We start from the raw sequence: 18,351 nt of genomic DNA on the forward strand, positions 1-18,351 counted from the left end.
GTTCCGCTCTGCGCTCTATGCAGAAGACCCAGTCTCTGATCTCTCTCTACACATGCTACGGGCTCCACGCTCTATGTTATGGGTGGTCGGCTGTGGTTCCTTGGTAACGTCTGCAACTCCTACATGTGGACGGGCTCCATGCTCAACGTTATGGACTGTGGGCTAGCCAAGGCCATAGGGCTCAGTAGCGAGCTAACTGCTTGGATGCTACTTATACTACATATAATTGCGTTATGGTTCAAACTACAAAGATTTTTTCACCACAAATACAGTCAAGCTGCATAAAAATGCACTTTATAACATTTATACAAATACATAAATGTTTTCTGCACTCTCGCACATTCTAACTACCCTCTAAAGATGTTACAGACAATACCCTCCGAGCAGATCACTATGCTCCACCATCATCATCCGTCTCGCCGAACAGGTCTATATTGCCGGCTAGCTTCTTCACTACGTCCTCCACCTCATCCTCTAGTTGCTAGGTCTCCACCTCGCTCAGCCCTTCAGTGAACCCGCCCCCTATCGCCTGAAGGTCGATGGCTAGGTAGTGGGACTGAACCACCGCAAGGGCGTGAGTAGTGGCGGTCACAATAGCATTGTGATTGAAGCTCTTGAAGTTCTCTCATGCTGCCTTGCACCTCTAGATGATGGTGTCCAAACGTTGTCGCCTGTCATCGGGCTGAGGAGCCGGTTCTAGGTCGACGTGGTCGAGCACCATTTTAACTGCGGCGACAATAGCATCGAAGTTATCCCTTTGGGTCCTGGCCTCCTGCATAAGCACATCAAACTGTGCCTTGGCTTTATGATGGTAGCCTACAGGCATTACAATATTCCATCATACAAGGAAACCACTTCAACAGTAACTTTGACCAGGAGGTGTTCACCTTCTAGCTCCTCGGCTAGTTTGTCTACTCGCTCTGACTCCTTCGCCTTCTCCTCTCGGAGTTGTTCGAGGGCCTAGCGCAGCTGGTTGAGCTCCGCGTCTTGATCTACAAGCACAATATTCATCACCAAAGATATAGCTATTCAGCAATACAAAACACATTGGCCGATATGACGTACCTTTCTTCTACTCGGAGACTTTCCACAGCTGCTCCAACTGCTCAAAAGCACCCGTTAGTTGCTCGGAGATAGTGGCCAGCTGCTCGGACTTGCTCCACAGTTGCTCAGACGCGGTTGCCAGCCATTCGGATAGGATGCCCTTCTGGTACTCTAGGTCCCACATGTTGGACTCTACAAGGTCTTATTCGCGCTGGGCCCTCTGGATGTTTATCTTCATGAGGTTCATCGCCGCTTTAAGTTTTTCATTCTCCTCGGTGAGGGGCTCCATCCTCTTTTATTAGTTGGTGCCGCTGCTCGATAGTCTGGGTTATCCCATGCAAATGCACAATGATAATGACCTCAATCTCCAATGTAGAAGACAAACTCTCCAGATGTAGTACTTACCTCGATTTGTTTTATTACGCTGGCAATGGCAGAATTCAGTCTCCTCATCTCCCTGGTGGTGTTCTCCTCCTCGACAACCACCACCTCATCGTCGCGCTTGTGGAGGATTCAGACAAATTGGGGTCGAGGTTCAGCACACTCGATCTCTTCCACCTCGTCCTCCTTTGCCGTAGCTGGATGCACCACCTAGGGGTTTGATCACCAGATAGCTTGTCCAACCACGCCCTTTGATGCCTCAGGTAGGGCCACCTGCTCCTCCGGCACCATAGGCCCCTTCGTTCTGAACACTGGCATGACATCAGCGGCTCCAGCCTCTGCCCCCGAAGATCTAGCGGTTTCTGCCATTGCCCCGAGCACCATCGTCGATCCATCATCCAACCTCTCGCATCCGCCAAGTCCGCCAGTAGCTACGGTTGACTCCTCCGTAGGCCGCCGAGCAACTAGGGCCTCCGGCATGGGGTCAACCAGCACCTTTTCTAGTCCGAGGCTAGCCTTTGATTGTTCAGCAGTATGGACGGGCGGGGCTAGATCCTCCGCATGCTTTGCACTGCATCACATCATCTCATCAGTCGCCAAAAAAGCTAAGAAACGACAGCAAAGAAACTCTAAGGCAAATATACTTATCATTTGGTCTACTGGTACAATTTCTTGAACCAACGCTGCCCACTTGAGCCCCCAGGCATGGCCGTGGGGTTGACTCTCATGCTTTGGGGTGGAGGTGCCGCCTCCTCCACCATTGGCATCTGGTCTACCCGTCACTCCAGGACTTCCTCCGTATGCAGCTCAGAGACTCCAGTCGCCTGCTCTACAGAGGCCTCCATCACCTGCTGCGCAGGGACTCTCCTTGCTTGCTGCTTAGGGACTTCTTTGCCTCCCTTTGATTGTTCTTCTATGCGCCTATTGCGCGGAGGTTCTTCAGTGCTAGGTGGAGCAGCCACCAGAATTTCGTTGCCATCCGACCACTCAAACACCATAGTCCTTCGCATTCAAGTGGTCTGGTCGCCACCAAGCAAGATGCTGCTTGGTTTGAGGGGCACGGTGGCTGCCATCTTTCTCTTCTTCTGGGCTAGCTCATTTGCCGCTGCCCTCTTCCCTTGGATTTTCTCCGACACCGAGAATGGACTCTCCAACAAGATGCTGACAGTTTGTGCCTCTGGCTGCGGTAGTGGCTGGGCGTCTACTCCCTTCAGCCATTCGCTCCTCGGCATGCCCAAGAAGTACACCACCCTATCCTATGAGTGGATCTTCGCATAAGTGAATCAGTGCATTGCTCGGAAATGACAAAAGGTAAAAACATCAGGAACATACAACTGAAATATTTACCTGGGGAGGCAGATTCTTGCAGTTAAAGGGCTTCGTATACCCTAACATGCTAAATGAGGCAAACAGAGCGAATAACTCTATAGCTCGCTCTTCCACAATGTCCCTTGATAGCATCTCCGGCCTCTCCCGGGTACCATCGGTTTCCCCCTTGAATTCAAAGGCGGGGTGGGCTCTCTCCTTATAGGGCTAAACGTGGCGCACTATAAAGCTCGCCGCCACCAATCCGCCATTGGTCTTCACACCCTATATTAAGCTAAGGAGCTCCCTCACTTGCTCCATATCAGTGCTGCTTGGCATCTCCGACTAGCTCCACTGGCTCTCCGGGATGTGGTCGATGTCGGAGCGAATGGCCAGGTGGCTCTATCTCATGTAGAACCACCTGGCGTTCCAGTTCTTTAGTGACGTGTTCAGTGGCACAGTAAGGTACTCCCCCACCATTCCATTACACAGCTGAAGGTATACTCCGCTGACCACCTTGGAACCACCGCCGCCTCTCTTCTTCAGCCAGAACAAGTGATGGAAGAGGTTGAAGTGGGGGAGGATTCCGAGATATGCCTCACATAAATGCATTAAGATAGAGATGTGTAAAATGGTATTTGGGTGGAGATTGCACAGGCTAACCACCCAAAGTTCCAACAAATCCCTCAAGAATGGATGAACAGGAAATCCCAACCCACGCTAGAAATAATCCTCGAATACCACCACTTCATCGGTGTGAGGTGTTGGGAAGGGCTCACCGAGGGCCGGCAGCCATCCAGCGGTAGTGCGGTCAGGAAGAACACCAGCTTCCACCAATCTGTTGAGCCCTGCTTCTCCCATTCGTGATGGCACCCATTCTTCATCATGCTAGGCTTCGGCGCTCACCTTCTTGGGGCTCGTCTTCTTTGATTTGGTAGCTCCCTTCTTCGGTGCAATCTCTCATATCTGATTAGGGTTTGGCGGTGAAAGCAAGTGTGGATGCGAATCTAGAAATGTGAGGGCTGAGGAGGAAGACGAAATGGCAAAGTAGCAAAGGTGGGAACACGGGATGCGACAACGCAATTATAAAGCACTTTCCCCACCTTTTCGCATTCGAGGGTTTTTGGGGAACCGTTCCCACAATTTCTGCCACCCCAAATTCTCCGCAACTGAAGGTGGGCCATTACCTGAGGTTTTGCACAACCTCGGCTCGTATCACTGATTTATCTCCACAATTTGTTATGGCTCACCGAATATTTGCCGACCTCTCTGCCAACCGTTATGGCTCAGTAATTGCTATTGTATAGCCGTTACTCCGGTGATTTCTCCACGATTGTTTTTCTCCAAGTTGGCAGTTGTTTCCGACCCTAGCACCACATTACCACGTCACCTACTATTAGGCTCGAGGACCAAGTGGGCACACTTCACCTTGCGGTGAATGTGCTTTTCAGGGCTACGCCCAAGGACTGGCTGCCTGCTCGGCTGGTCTTTTATTTTTCTTCTGCTTTGGACCCTGGCATCATATAACTACGTCATCTACTATTAGGCTCGGGGACTAAGTGGGCACACTTCACCTAGCGGTGAATGTGCTTGCTTTATTCTAGAAGACTCCACGCCTCTTGAAGCTGAAGAAGGTCATCTCCTTTTCTCATGGTCGGACTCTAAGTGGGCACACTTGGTCCACTATGAAGAAATTTTTGATTCTGAGCTTGAGCTCCTTCCACCCTTATGGCAAGTTATATTTGGTTCACACTGCTCGGTGACAGTTCATGCTGCTCGACAACTGCTCGCAACCGCTTGGCAACTCATCACGGTGGTCAGACCATGAGTTTGACTGCTCGACCGTGTTCGTACTTGCTTGGACAAGCTCAAGATGGTGTTGCACAATGGGTACAAGGCGCTCGGGGACAGCTGTGGGAGGTACAACCCTAGATACCCATGGCACACCACATGGGCTATGCCCTTAGGGGCGGCCTAGCCCATAGGACGAAGCCTTACGAGGCATGACTCTACTCGACGCCTCCCGCAAGACATCTGGAAGATATCCTGAAGATACTACGAGATCTGTTAGGATATGTATGATCCTAGGATTCCTGTAGTCAGTTATTACTTTTCGGTTATCTCTTAGATCTAACCAACTTGTAACCCTACTCCCTGGACTATATAAGGTGGGTAGGGACCCCCCTCCAAACTCACGCAATATCATATAATAGCTAATACAAACCAATAGACCATAGGAGTAGGGTATTATGTCATACTGATGGCCTGAACCTGTCTATCTTGTGTGTCTCTGTTGCCTTCTTATTCTTGATCTTACACTTCTCTATTGATCAATCTACCTTCGTGAGATACCCCTCAGAGGGTTGCCGACGATATTCTATCAACAGGGCCCGATCCGATTAAAACCAATCAGTTGAGATCGACATAAGAAGCACAACATGAGCACTCGGCTGAGCAGCAATCGAGCTCTCAGCACCCGTTCACTCCTTTCACCAGAGACTTTGAATCATTTCCCTCTCTCACCCATTTGTACCCCCTACTATAAACTTTCAATGCTAGTAACACGAGCAGCAGCGATGAACTGGACATAGAGACTTTCTACCCGAACTAGTATAAACCTCATGTCCTCTAAGCACACCATCTGAGCCAGACACATAATAATACAAATTTACTCGTCGGTGGTAACTCAAAACACCGACAGTTGGCCTGCCAGGTAGGGGCCTTTTGCGTGTCTTGACGTCCACTTCAAGTCTCGGATGGCCAGTCACGATGTCAGCTGGGTCCCAGGCACGCACGTGCACTTCGAGAACCTAGACTTCATCGTTACGATGAAGGGAGGGTTAGCGCAAGCTCCCACCGCCATCCAATCTCTCTACCCCACCGGCCTCGACACAATTGTCAATGCACTTGAGGAGCTGTAGCTGCACGCACCGGAGGCCCATGTCCCCAGGAGCAACCAGCTCCTCAGCTTTGACTATGGGAGGTTAGAGCGCTAGCTCGGCGCCTTCCTGGGACCCTGACTGTCCTGGGAGGACTTGCACCACCTCATCTTCTCGTTCGCCAATGTCATGACGTAGCTTGCCGAAGGAGAGTCGCTCTCCCCGAAATACCTAATCCGGAGTGCCCCGACAGCACTCCCATCTGGTCTCCGCAACACCGTAGAGACCGTTGGCTACCTTGTGGTGCAATGCACACCTCCATCCCCCATGAATGATGAGTTTGTGGGGATGACCAAATATATCATGGAATCTTTTCACAACCTCCTCGCGGGAGAATTGGGGTCACCCTATGACTCTAACTCCAGCAGGGGGAGCCATCACCCTTCTCATGAATGTTTCATGGTAGGTAGCCCCGAGGGACACGTCGAAAGCATCCACGAGGGAGAGGCTACCCCAACAAATGACCTTGACAACAAGGTCGAGAGGGATGCAGGGGCCCCACCTCGCCTATGGGTGGAGCAGCTAAAGGCCTAGCACTAAGAGCTCGAGGAAGCATGACTCTAGCTCGAGCAAGAACGCGTGAAGCTTGAGCACCATAGAGACGATAGGTGTGCGTGCGCCGTGGCCTGTGACATGAACTGAAGGATTATCAAGGACAATGAAGCCCTCCCACACTTCACCTGGGCAAGCCAAAACATCGCAGCTGCGGTAGCCTTGCACCAGGGGCTTTCGAGGCCCATGACGCCCGAGGATCCTCGGGCCCATCACGAGATTCGCAAGCTGCTCGAACATGTGGTGGTGCAACAGGCTAAAAGCTCGCTGTCCCAATGATGCAGCTCGATGCTAGCCAGCGCGCGCCCTCTAAGCGACCCAACATGGATGTGTCAGTCCACCAGGTGTAGTGAGGCGGTAGGCCACAAACCACAGTCTCGGTGTACAAGCATCTCGGCCGCAACCGTGATGTGTGCCGACACCCTCGATGCCCATAGGCGTGCCTGTGATGACATGATGGAGGGGGCCAGCTGTGGCTACCACCCTCATCATGGTAGATGCTACGATAGTGGCGAGGACCAAAACTCGAGCCCTAACTTGCCGGGACCTTAGGCCTTTGGCCGACACATCCTCAACGCCGCCTTTCCACCGCGGTACCGATCACCGACCAACATCCCGAAATACTCCAAGGAAATGAACCTTGGACTATGACTCAAGGATTATCGGCTTACTTGCTAAGCCGGTGGAGTGGATAATGATGATTTCATTATTCACAACCTTTCATTATTCCTGACCGATTCGGCATGAACGTGGTTGGAACACCTTCTGCCCAACAAAATCTAAAGTTGGGCGGACCTAAAAGAGATCTTTGTGGGAAACTTCTAGGGCACATACGCGCGTCCTGGAAATCCATGGGTTCTCAAAAACTACCAACAGAAGGTTGGAGAAACTCTTCATGGGTATATCTGGCACTTCTCCTGGTAGTGCGACAAGCTGCCTAACGTCATTGACGTCGACATCATAGGAGCCTTCCTGTCTGAGACCACCTACAAGTCCCTAGTTCACTAGCTAGGATGCAAGGGCCCGTGAACCACCAAGGAGCTCCTCAACATCGCCACCAGCCATGCCTTGGGCGAGGAGGCGGTTGGAGCGATTCGATTGCCTCAAGGGCAAGGCAAAGCAAGACAAGGATGCCGGCGAAGGCGCCTCTAGCTGTCCTAGCAAGAAGAAGAACAAGCAGCGGTGCGAGAGCTTGCTCGTGGCCACCGCCAACCACAAGGGGGGTCAAAAGCCCACCGATGGCACCTCGGACCACTTCAAGAAGCTGCTCCAAGGACCATGTCCGAACCATGCTTTCCCCATCAAGCATCTATACAAGGACTATGGTCTCATGAAGTGGTTCTTGTCCGGAGGCTCTAACAAGGCGGAGCACAGGAAGGACCACAAGCCATCTGTGGACAATGCCGAGGGGAAGGATGGTGGCTTTCTGACCCTAGATGGCTGCCTCATGATCTTTAGAGGGTCGGCGGCCTATGACTCCAAGCATCGCTAGAAGCTCATGCACCATGAGGTCTATACGACCGAGCCGGTTGCACCTACCTTCCTCCGATGGTCGGAGTCCGCCATAACCTTTGATCGAACCGACCACCCAAAGAGCATCCCATAGTCGGGGAGATATCCACTTGTGGTCAACCCGATCATCAACAGGAAGCAGCTCACCAAGATACTGATGGATGGAGGCAGCGGCCTCAACTTCATGTATGACAATATGCTCCACGCCATGGGCATCGACTGATCGTGCATCCAACTGACTGGAGCGCCTTTCCATGGCATCGTGCCTAGAAAGTAGGCTGTTCCACTTGGGTAGATCGATCTGCCCATCACCTTTGGGGATCCGACCAATTACAAGATGGAGACCCTTACCTTCAAGGTGGTTAGGTTCCACGAAACCTACCACGCCATCCTAGGACATCCATGCTATGCGAAGTTCATGGCCGTCCCCAACTACACCTATCTAAAGCTGAAGATGCTGGGACCATGCATGGTCAACACCAGCGGCACCTCCTTATAGCGTGCCTACGAGTGAGAGGTCGAGTGCTATGAACACGTCGTCACAATCCTAGCCTCCAAGGAGCTTGCGGCCAATAGGAAGGAGGTTGCCGAAGAAGCTCCTGACCCCAAGCGGTCAGCTAGGTCTTTTGAGCCTATAGAGGGTGCCAACAAGGTCCTCATAGACTCTAGTGGCTCTAAGGGCAAAGTGTTGCGCATTGGTCCCATGCTTTCCTTCGAATAGGAAAGCACGCTCATTGACTTCCTCCGCGCCAACAGAGACATCTTTGCGTGAAAACCCTCGAACATGCCAGGCATTCTGAGAGAAGTTGTCAAGCATGCCTTGAAGATTAGGCCAGCCTCCACGCTGGTGAAGTAGCGCCTATGTCGCTTCGGCGAGGAGAAGCATAGGGCCATTGGCGAGGAGATTATGAAGCTTTTGGTGATCGGGTTCATCAAGGAAGTATACCACCCTGAGTGGTTAGCCAATCCCATTCTGGTATGAAAAAAGAGTGGGAAATGGAGAATATGTGTCAACTACTCGGGTCTCAAAAAAGCATGTCCAAAGGATCCATTTCCTTTGCCATGCATAGACCAAGTAGTCGACTCAACCTTAGGGTGCGGTTTTATCATCTCCGAGCGTGGCATCAAAGCCAACCCAAAGAAGATCTCAGCCATCATGAGGATGGGCCTAATTCAGAACATAAAAGGGATACAATGAGTTATAGGGTGCCTCGTCATGCTCAGTCGCTTTATCTTGCACCTCGGTGAATAAGGTCTCCCCCTCTATCAGCTCCTGAAGAAGGTCGACCATTTTGAATGGACTCCTGAGGCCTAGGAGGCACTTGACATGGTCAAGCAGCTTCTGACGAAAGGCCCAATCCTGGTCCCTCCGATCGACGATGAATCGCTTCTGCTCTACATTGTAGCCACCACATAAGTGGTCAGCGCCGCCCTGGTGGTGGAGCAAGAAGAAGAGGGACACACCCTCAGAGTGTAGTGTCTCGTGTACTTCATTAGCGAGGTCTTATCCGATTCTAAGACTCGCTACCCTAAATCCAAAAACTCCTATACACCATCCTTATTGCTAAGAAGAAGTTATGTCACTACTTCGAGTCGCATCCGGTGACGGTCGTGGTGTCCTTCCCTCTCGATGAGGTCACCCAAAACCGAGATGGCACAGGAAGAATCATGAAGTGGGCACTTGAGCTGATGGGTCAAGGCATTTTGTATGCCCCTCGGATGGCCATCAAGTCCCAAATGATGGCTGATTTCATTATAGAGTGGACCGAGATCCAAATACTGCCAGCAGTCATCGACCAAGAGTACTAGACGATGTACTTTGATGGATCGCGGATAAAGAAAGGTGCCAGCATGAGCTTGGTCATCGTTTCGCCCCTCAGGGTACGCATGAGGTACATGGTTCGTCTCCATTTCCCCTCCTTCAACAATGTGGCTTAGTATGAGGCACTCATCAACAGCCTGCACATCGCCGTCGAGCTGGGTATCTAATGGCTCGACGTCCGGGGTGACTCCCAGCTAGTCATCGACTAAGTCATGAAAGAATCAAGCTACCACAACACCAAGATGGATGCATATTACCAAGAGGTCTACCAGCTAGATGACAAGTTCGACGGTCTTGAGCTCAATCACATCTTGAGGAATCTCAATGAGGCGGCTGATGCACTAGCGAAAATGGCATCTGGCCAAGAGCCGGTGCCGATGGGTGTCTTTGCCAACGATCAGTACAAGCCCTCGGTCCGCTATGAGGAGCCAGAACAAGCCGGTGATGGGCCGCCTACCCTAGGCTTGGGGGCTAACCAGCCATTGGCTCCATCCGACCCTAAAGTCATGGAGCTTGACGAGGATCCAACAATAGAGCCTGACCATCTGGCCGACTAGAGGACGCCTTACCTCAACTACCTCCTCCATGAGGCATTATCAACGGACAAAATGGAGGCTCAGTGGCTAGCATGTCGTGCCAAGTCCTTTGTCCTTATTGAGGGTGAGCTCTATAGGCAAAGCCACACCGAGATCTATAGCGCTACATCCCCATCAAACAAGGGAAGCGGTTGCTGAGCGACATCCATGGTGGGGTCTGTGATCACCAAGCCGTGCCTAGAACCCTAGTCAGAAACGTGTTCCAGCAAGGCTTCTACTGGCCGACCATGGTAGCCGATGCTGAACATATCATGCGCACCTATGAAGGGTGTTAATACTATGCTCATAGACCCACCTACCCGCCCAAGCACTCCAAATGATCCCCATCATGTGGCCATTCATGGTCTGGGGGCTCAATCTGGTCAGACCTCTCAAGAGGGCGCCTAGGGGCTATACGTACTTGCTTGTCGCCGTAGGCAAGTTTACAAAGTGGATAAAGGCTCGATTGATCTCCGCAATCAAGTCTGAGCAAGCTGTGCTATTCTTCCTTGACATCGTCCATCGCTTTGGGGTCCTAAACTCCATCATCATGGACAACGGCATGTAGTTCACCAGAAAGAAGCTCCTCTGATTCTACGATGAATACCACATCCTCATCGATTGGGCCGCTGTGGCGCACCCCCACACGAACGGGTAGGTCGAACGTGCAAATGGCATGGTCCTACAAGGCCTCAAGCCTAGGATCTTTACCTAGTTGAACAAGTTTGGTGGACGATGGGTCACAAAGCTTCCCATGGTGCTCTAGAGCCCGAGGACGACACCTAGCCAGGCCACCGGCTACACACCATTCTTCATGGTCTATGGTTTCGAGGCTATCCTCCCGACCGACCTTGATTATGGAGCACCGAGGGTCAGGGCGTATGACGAACAGGGAGCCAAGGCTTCCCTCAATGATGCCATGGACCAGCTAGATGAAGCGCGCGATGTCGCCCTCCTCCGCTCTACCAAGTACCAGCAAGCATTGCGCCGGTACCACAGCCGTTGAGTGTAGGGTCAGGCCTTCGATGTCTGGGACCTGGTGCCACACCTCGTCCAGAGCAACAAGAATCGCCACAAGCTCTCTCTCCACCGTGGGAGGGACCGTACATCATCGTGGAAGTGCTCTGACTAGGCACCTATAAGCTCAAGAACACCAACGACGAAGTCTTCGTCAACGCCTAGAACATCGAACAACTACATTGTTTTCACCCTTAATATACGCACACTTTCTCTTATCAGTTTTGCTACCAACTCTCTGATCTTTAGTGACACCCGACCCCAGCAACGGCAGGGGGTCGGGCCTCACTCTGGGGCTAATAAGAGCATATCTATCCAGTAGACAATCTCTACGACCAACCCTTTCTCACATTAAGACCCAAAAGTGAGGATTGCGGAAATAGACACTAAGTAAAACTAGTCAGACTGTAAGAAACCTATGCCCCAATGGCTATGACGTTTTTGCTCACCAGCGTGATCAGAGTTTTTTCCGCACCCCAAGCTTTTCTAGCCTTAACTACGGAAAGAGTTGGTACGAGTCTAAGAGTATATCCACCTAGCAAACATCCTCTATGGCAGACCCTCTCTCATGATAAGATCTAGAATCAAGGGTTGTGAAAACAAACGCTGAGTAAAACTGGTCGGACTGCAAGAAACCTACACCCCAGCGGCTACGGTGTTTTTGCTCACCAGCGTGATTAGAGTTTGTTCACCCGCACCCTGGGCTTTACAACCTTAACAATGGAAAGGGTCGAAACGCATTAACCTTTTTATACAAAAAGGAGAGAAGGCTAAAAATCTATTTGGCCATAATGAAATTTAAGAGCTTGTTCACTTATTACGAGTTCGCCGCCTGACTTATCTACCTAACTAAAATTCTTGGGAAGGATGATTTCATCCTCTATCTTCATAGGAAAGTCCTGTGCCAGTGGGTCACCCAAGTTGGTCGAACGGCTCATGCCGCTGCTGAGAGATGGGTAGGGAGCAGCAGGATGCCCCACGCGGGTTAGGCCGACTCCATCATGAATGACGGATCTGGATTTTCACTCGAACATATCTGGTAAGAGCTCTTCGAACCCGTCACTCGAGCCATCAAGGTAAGTCTTGTGCCAGTGGGTTACCCAAGTCGATCGGACGGCTCGGGCCGCTACCGAGATATGGGTCATCTTTAAGTGACACCCGACCCTAGCAACGACAAGGGGTCGGGCCTCACTCGGGGGCTGGCAAGAGTGTCTATTCGGTAGACATTCTCTATGCCTGACCCTTTTCTCACGCTAAAACCTAGAGGCAAGGTTTGTGGAAACAAATGCTGAGTAAAATTGGTCGGACCACAAGAAACCTACGCCTTAGCGGCTATGGCGTTCTTGCTCACCAGCATGATTAGAGTTTGTTACCCACACTCTGAGCTTTAGCCTCCGCCTTCCCAGGAAGGGTTTGAAGGGGCCCACCAACAGAATCTCCATCGAGGAGAGGCCAGCAAGTCGTCCAAGTCGATCAGATGGCTCGGGCCGTTGCCGAGAGATGGGTCATCTTTAAGTGACACCCGACCCTAGCAACGACAAGGGGTCGGGCCTCACTCAGGGGCTGGCAAGAGTGTCTATTTGTTAGACATTCTCTATGCCCGACCCCTTTCTCATGTTAAAACCTAGAGACAAGGTTTGTGGAAACAAATGCTGAGTAAAACTGGTCGGACAGTAAGAAACCTATGCCCCAGCGGCTACGGCGTTTTTGCTCACTAGCATGATTAGAGTTTGTTACCTGCACTTTGAGCTTTAGCCTCCGCCTTTCTAGGAAGGGTTTTGAGGGGCCCACCTATGGAATCTCCATTGAGGAGAGACCAGTAGCTCACCCATGTCGATCGGACAGCTCGGGCCGCTGCCGAGACACGGGTAAGTAGTAGTGGGAGGCCCCACATGGGTTATGCTGACTCCATCATGAACGATGGACCTAGATTCCACTCAAACATATACGATAAGAGCTCCCCGAACCCATCACTCGAGCCCTCGAGGTAACTTTACCAACCCCCATTCCGCTTTTCCAGTGCATGATCATTCATTCATCCATTCCCATGCATGCTTTCGTACATTCATTCATACATTCATCCATACATTCATCCCATATGTCCAAGCATCGCATATGCAATTATTGCATCACAACGCTTCGTGTCGCGTCACGAAGCGGTAGTCGTCTCATTCGATATGAGCAGCGATCGACCGAGGTTCAAAGGCCAGCCCGCGAAGTGTTTGAGGCCGCCTCATGTCAAATAGAGCCAGGGGAGAAAACACAGATGAGCCCCACCGACCTTTGCCCGACTCACACAGAAGCGGATATGGTCATCTCGACCTTCTCGTTGGATCCTAACCTCGAGCTATGCCCACATAATCTACATCAAGGGGAGGCCAACATGCCATCTTAGTCGGTCTCCAGAACGACTCGGGCATTTGTCGGAAGGCGGGTTAAGGAGTAGTGGAATGCCACATGAGGGCTATGCTAACCCCGTCATGAACGACGTACCCGGATTCCACTGGGACATGCCCGTTAGCGAGCTCGCCGAGTGCGACACTCGAGCCATCAAGGCAAGTGTCGTTAGCTTAGCCCCTCTGGTTGTGGAAACCACGGACGGGGTGACGCATAAACTCGGTCGACCCCTATCGAGCCCAACAGGGCTCGGGGGCTTGAGCCGCCCGACCCAAACTCGGCAATCCGACCGACCAAGGTTCGAAGGCCGACCCGCGAAGGGCTTGAGGCCGCCTCGCGTCAAATAGAGCCAGGGGAGAAAACACAGATGGGCCCCAGCGGCCTTTGCCCGACCTGCTCAGAAGCAGATAGGGTCATCTCGACCTTCTTGATAGATCCTAACCTCGAGCCATGCCCACTGAATCTCCATCGAGGGGAGGCCAACGGGCCACCTGAGTCAGTCTCAGGAGCGACTCGAACATCTGCCGGGAGACGGGTTATGGAGCAGTGGAATGCCACATGAGGGCTGTGCTCACCCCGTCACGAACGACGGACCCGAATTTTACTCGGACATACCCATTAGCGAACTCACCGAGCGCGTCACTCAAGCCATCGAGGCAAGTGACGTTAGCTCAATCCCTCCGGTTATGAAAACCGCGGATGGGGTAAGGATCACAAAGACGAGCCGACCCTTGACCGGACCCCGCTACGCGTGGGAGCTCAAGGAAAGTTGGACTCGTAATGAGACCGAATGCGCGGTCGTAGAACGATGGCTCAAATCCTAGGGAGAGGATATGTGCGAAAAACTAAGGATAACGTTTTTAAAACAACATACGCTTTCTCCTACTAGTTTCGCTATCGTGTCTCTCGATCTTTAGTAAAACCCGACCCCGGGAACGGCAAGGGGTCGGGCCTCACTCGGGGGCTAATAAGGGTATATATATACCCTTTCTGAAACAGCACCGTGCCCGACCCTTTTCTCACATTAAAAATCTAGATACAAGGTTTGTGGAAACGAACGACTGAGTAAGGCTGGTCGGACTGCAAGAAACATACGTCTTAGTGGCTACGACACTCTTGCTTACCAACGTAATCAGAGTTTCTCGCCCACACCTCGAGCTATACGGTCTTAACAACAGGAAGGGTCAGAACGCATTAGCCCCCTTTTTACACAAAAAAAAAGAAAGAATAAATTTGTTTAAAAGAAATAATAAATTTATTTAAATAAAGTACAAAGGTCGAAACTTGTCCGCTTATTAAAGAACGACCGCCCTACCTATACAACAAGTTTATTTTGCTAGCGCCTAGCGGCTACTGCCTGCTGCCCGGATGGGATCATGGGAGTGGGATGGCCGGCCTTGTTTGAGAACGAGCGAGATCTTCATTGCACCAACCACCCAGTGTTTCGTCTTGGATCAGGCCTCTACGTCGTCCATAGTCACCTGCCTTAGCAAAATCGAGCATTATTGCTTCTTCCTTTTTTTTTGGCTGTGTAAAACAAAACATTGGTGTCCGCGCAAGTGCAACTGTGCAATAGAGGTGATCGACGATCGAGCTAGAGTTACAGAACAACTTATTACTCCCTCAATTGCAAATTATAAAATATTTTAGCTTTTCTAGATATACAGTTTTTACTATGCATTTTATGTACACAATGTCTAAATATATAATAAAGAGATTTGCTATGGTACAACTCTTACCTACTAAGGTAAGAGTTCAAATAAATCCAAGCCCTTTATTACGAGAAATAAAATAATTAATAAAAATAAAAAATAAATAACATATTGCTTCCTTTTATCTGCATGTGTACATGCAGTTTATTTCCTTTTGGTTGCAACCAACTGCTACACATGTGTGAACTGTGTGTCCCACCGCTATGCATGTGTGTGTCCATGCCCATGTTATTAAAAACTTGAGATCATGTTAGGAAAGTTAGATCATGCATGCATATTAGATATAATACGAAGATATTTTCCTTATATATCCTATTACCTCTTATATGACAATTGCTACTCAGATCGACGGTTCACAGTTATTTGGATGTACCATAGCAAGACCCCCATAATAAAAGCACTGTATGTAGAGAAACAAAAAAACGCGTTATAATTTGGAATGGAGCGAGTAACAAGTAACAAGCAGCAGGAGGATTCACAGTCACAGCTGATATTGTAAGTTTGAACGCTTTAATTAATCATCACGCATGCTGGGTCTATTGCACGGCCTCTTGCATGGCAACCACCGACATGAGCGTACGTAGCAGCCTTGGCTTAATTACGCTTCGCCAACCACACCTCAATCTTCAGATGGGGCATTGAGTTAAACAACACACAACCCTACATCTCTTAAAGAGTCTACACAATAAATTTAAATAATACTCTCCCTCTATTTTTATATTTTAAGTTGTTCTGGCTTTTCTAAATATATATAGATTTTATTATATAGTTATATAGCCTATGTCTATGTGCATAACAAAAAGCATTATCCTTAGAAAAGCTGGAAGGACTCAAGATTTGGAACCGATGGAGTACTATAAAGACTACACATCTCCTATATATAGATGTTTAAAATCAAAGACCAATTTGAGGTGACACTCTCTCCACACTCCGGTGATGGGTGAATACATTAGGGCTCGCAGGAGTCGTGTATCTGTGAGGCGATGAGGCCTCCACTAGGCGCTAGCCATTGTCCACATGCGAAAAAGGCGGTTTGGACAATTTTTTATTTTTTATTTTTTTACCTGGCAAGACACAATGACTGAGAGGCCATCAAGGATGGGGTGGCGGGTGGGCCGACAAGATGAGGGAACTAGAAGTAGCTACAAAGAAGACACGAAAACAGACTCAAGAACTAAGCGTGAGAAAGAAAATGACCTGGTGAGTTGTTGATCGAAATTTGCCTAAAAAAATAAAGCAAAAAAGGACGGTCATATTTTACCCACTTTTTTTCTAAATGTCAGGTGCCTGAAAATTAGACTTGCATCAAGCGACGTGCTGGTCGTGTGGCACAATCTCTATTTGTCCTCTTGTCATTTGTTTATGATTTGTTAATTGTTTTTTTACAATATATTAATTCTTTTGTCCTTGTCTAAGTGTCTAACTATAGAAAAAATAATTGTTAATTATCTTTGTGTCAACATATATTAGACTTGGTTAGGTTTGTGTTTTTATCTAACAGGTATTTTATTATTAGATCCGAAAATTGCATATTATGCCTACAGAAATTGCAACGAACTAAAGCTACAATTTTAATATAAAATATATGTAATAATCATCACCTAAAACGAAGTTAAAATTCAGGCACCTGAATTTTAGCAACTTCCCATTTTATCCTCAAAAAATAAACAAAAAAATCATAGCATCTCCCAGGAAACTAGATTCCAACATTTTTGCGACACTTGGATGAAAGTATGGAATCACTAGAAAAAAGCAGAATGGAATAGCATAGCAATAAAGCGCTCTCAAAACTCACAATCCAATCATCAAGGTGGAGGGGGAGAAGAGAATCATATGCCAGCCTTTGTAGACCACACCTTTGGTCCTTCACGGTTGAGCCATCATTCCTGCCTCACACCCTCCCATCCCATCCCATCAAAAGCGCAGCCACCACCCCGACCCAACAGCATCAAGCCCCATCTCGGCCGTTCGTTCACTCCCGTCGTCGCCGATCACGAGGCCCTCGCCAAGACAAAACGCTCGCACGGACTCCAAGCCCCGTCCGTCCAAATCGCACACACCACTGACACGCACAGAAGGAGAGAGAGTGAAGGGAGGCGGACGCAAATGGCGACGCTGCCGCAGCGGTTCAAGCTGCTGGCGACGCGGTGCGCGGCGGGGGCGCCGAGCCCGTCGCGCAGCCCCGCGCCGGGCTACGCGGGGGCCGCCAGCCCGGGGTACCGCCTGCGCCGCCGGGGGGTCCGGGGCGCCGCCGGGGCCACCACCGCCAGCGCCAGGCGCCGCGGGCGCCTGCGCCGCTTCCTGTGCCGCCGCCGCGGCGGCGAGTCTGGGGTAGAGACGCTGGCGGCCGCCCGGCAGGAGGACGACAGGAAGCCGCTCTTCGGCGGCCGGCCGGGCGGGGGCCGCACGCTGCGGGATCTGTTCGTCGCGTCCCCGGAGGCCGGGCGCCGCAAAGGCGGGTGCAGCTGCGACTGCGGCGACGACGAGGATGACAACGAAGAAGACGACGGAAGGGCGGGCGGTGCCAGCTCGGATCCCGGCGGCGGTGGCGGCGGCGCGTGGCGAGGGGGCCGGAGGTTCGGCTCCGGCGGGCTGCGGAGCCTGCTGATGCGCCGGAGCTGGCGCCCGGTGCTGGTGGCCATCCCGGAGGGGGACGGCGGCAGCAAGATCGAGCTCGGCGCCATCGAGGAATAAATGGAAAGAGTGGAAACGGCTAGGGGAATTGGATTCTTGCGCCATCTTCTTTCCGTCGTACAGTAGCTCTGTTCTTCTTCCTCCGTTTTCCTCTTTGTTGTTTGTTGGCTTTGCCTCCCTGTAGGTGACTGCATGCCCCTGTGAATACGATGCAATGAAAACTTGCAGGTTGCAAGAAACAACAATATATAGCTTCAGTTACAATTCTGAGACAAAAAAAAAATGGTTATACTTCTTCGGTTGCAGGTTTACATTGGGACATTGCTCGTCTAGTCGTCTTGCCAGTCTTGACCTTGCAGAAGCCATGGGCAGATGCAGCAGCGAGTTGCTGGACAATGGACACTAGTCAGCATGCTCGGTTAGTCAGCATGCTCGGTTGGCTGATTCATAAGAAGTACCGC

The sequence above is a fragment of the Miscanthus floridulus genome, chromosome 13, assembly GCF_019320115.1.
Source record: "Miscanthus floridulus cultivar M001 chromosome 13, ASM1932011v1, whole genome shotgun sequence".
NCBI lineage: Eukaryota > Viridiplantae > Streptophyta > Magnoliopsida > Poales > Poaceae > Miscanthus > Miscanthus floridulus.